Raw genomic sequence first — 2828 nt, forward strand, 5'->3', positions numbered from 1 at the left:
GTACGTGCCGCCTCGCACTGCGCGTCCAGCTCGCGCGACGACCCCACCGGGCAAAACTTGCCAGCAGCGCAGCGGACGCAGGCGGCGGCGGCGGGCTGGTCCTGGTAGTACCCCTCGGGGCACAGCTCGCACGCGTCGTTGCGGGTGCCGTTGGCGAAGCTGCCCTCGCGGCACGCCGTCTGCTCGGTGGAGCCGGTGGTGGCGAAGTGGCCCGGCGTGGCGTCGGTGCACTCGCTCGCGTCGGTGAGGTTGGTGGCGCTCGAGTAGCTGCCAGCCTCGCACGGCAGCGCCGCCGCCGCGCCAACAGCGCAGTGGCTTCCCGCCTCGCACGGCTCGCACGCCGTCTTGCCTTCCTCGTCCTGGTACGTGCCGCCGGCGCAGGGCGTGCACGCGCCCTGCCCGTACGCGTCCGTGTACGACCCCTTGGCGCACGCCGTCTGCTGCGTGGAGCCGGTGGTGGCGAAGTGGCCCGGCGAGGCGTCGGTGCACTCGCCCGCGGCGGTGAGGTTGGTGGCGGTCGAGTAGCTGCCTGCAACGCACGGCAGCGGCGCCGACGCGCCCTCGGCGCAGTAGCTGCCCTCCACGCACGGAAGGCAGCTCGTCGCGTTCGACTCGCCCTGGTACGTCCCGCCCGCACAGCTGGCGCACTCGGAGAGGCCGGCCGTGGCGGCGAAAGAGCCCGGCGAGCACTCGGAGGGCGGCGCCGCCCCGCCGCCGCACGACGAGCCGGCGGGGCAGTCGAGGCACTCGGGGTTGCCGCTCCGGTCGGTCAGCCTCGCGTACGTGCCCGCCTCGCACTGCGCGTCCAGCTCGCGCGACGACCCCACCGGGCAAAACTTGCCAGCAGCGCAGCGGACGCAGGCGGCGGCGGCGGGCTGGTCCTGGTAGTACCCCTCGGGGCACAGCTCGCACGCGTCGTTGCGGGTGCCGTTGGCGAAGCTGCCCTCGCGGCACGCCGTCTGCTCGGTGGAGCCGGTGGTGGCGAAGTGGCCCGGCGTGGCGTCGGTGCACTCGCTCGCGTCGGTGAGGTTGGTGGCGCTCGAGTAGCTGCCAGCCTCGCACGGCAGCGCCGCCGCCGCGCCAACAGCGCAGTAGCTTCCCGCCTCGCACGGCTCGCACGCCGTCTTGCCTTCCTCGTCCTGGTACGTGCCGCCGGCGCAGGGCGTGCACGCGCCCTGCCCGTACGCGTCCGTGTACGACCCCTTGGCGCACGCCGTCTGCTGCGTGGAGCCGGTGGTGGCGAAGTGGCCCGGCGAGGCGTCGGTGCACTCGCCCGCGGCGGTGAGGTTGGTGGCGGTCGAGTAGCTGCCCGCAACGCACGGCAGCGGCGCCGACGCGCCCTCGGCGCAGTAGCTGCCCTCCACGCACGGAAGGCAGCTCGTCGCGTTCGACTCGCCCTGGTACGTCCCGCCCGCACAGCTGGCGCACTCGGAGAGGCCGGCCGTGGCGGCGAAAGAGCCCGGCGAGCACTCGGAGGGCGGCGCCGCCCCGCCGCCGCACGACGAGCCGGCGGGGCAGTCGAGGCACTCGGGGTCGCCGCTCCGGTCGGTCAGCCTCGCGTACGTGCCCGCCTCGCACTGCGCGTCCAGCTCGCGCGACGACCCCACCGGGCAAAACTTGCCAGCAGCGCAGCGGACGCAGGCGGCGGCGGCGGGCTGGTCCTGGTAGTACCCCTCGGGGCACAGCTCGCACGCGTCGTTGCGGGTGCCGTTGGCGAAGCTGCCCTCGCGGCACGCCGTCTGCTCGGTGGAGCCGGTGGTGGCGAAGTGGCCCGGCGTGGCGGCGGTGCACTCGCTCGCGTCGGTGAGGTTGGTGGCGCTCGAGTAGCTGCCAGCCTCGCACGGCAGCGCCGCCGCCGCGCCAACAGCGCAGTAGCTTCCCGCCTCGCACGGCTCGCACGCCGTCTTGCCTTCCTCGTCCTGGTACGTGCCGCCGGCGCAGGGCGTGCACGCGCCCTGCCCGTACGCGTCCGTGTACGACCCCTTGGCGCACGCCGTCTGCTGCGTGGAGCCGGTGGTGGCGAAGTGGCCCGGCGAGGCGTCGGTGCACTCGCCCGCGGCGGTGAGGTTGGTGGCGGTCGAGTAGCTGCCAGCCTCGCACGGCAGCGGCGCCGACGCGCCCTCGGCGCAGTAGCTGCCCTCCACGCACGGAAGGCAGCTCGTCGCGTTCGACTCGCCCTGGTACGTCCCGCCCGCACAGCTGGCGCACTCGGAGAGGCCGGCCGTGGCGGCGAAAGAGCCCGGCGAGCACTCGGAGGGCGGCGCCGCCCCGCCGCCGCACGACGAGCCGGCGGGGCAGTCGAGGCACTCGGGGTCGCCGCTCCGGTCGGTCAGCCTCGCGTACGTGCCCGCCTCGCACTGCGCGTCCAGCTCGCGCGACGACCCCACCGGGCAAAACTTGCCAGCAGCGCAGCGGACGCAGGCGGCGGCGGCGGGCTGGTCCTGGTAGTACCCCTCGGGGCACAGCTCGCACCCGTCGTTGCGGGTGCCGTTGGCGAAGCTGCCCTCGCGGCACGCCGTCTGCTGCGTGGAGCCGGTGGTGGCGAAGTGGCCCGGCGAGGCGGCGGTGCACTCGCTCGCGTCGGTGAGGTTGGTGGCGCTCGAGTAGCTGCCAGCCTCGCACGGCAGCGCCGCCGTCGCGCCAACAGCGCAGTGGCTTCCCGCCTCGCACGGCTCGCACGCCGTCTTGCCTTCCTCGTCCTGGTACGTGCCGCCGGCGCAGGGCGTGCACGCGCCCTGGCCGTACGCGTCCGTGTACGACCCCTTGGCGCACGCCGTCTGCTGCGTGGAGCCGGTGGTTGCGAATTTGGCCGGCGAGGCGTCGGTGCA

Source organism: Emiliania huxleyi (genome assembly GCF_000372725.1).
Source record: "Emiliania huxleyi CCMP1516 unplaced genomic scaffold EMIHUscaffold_259, whole genome shotgun sequence".
Lineage (NCBI taxonomy): Eukaryota > Haptophyta > Isochrysidales > Noelaerhabdaceae > Emiliania > Emiliania huxleyi.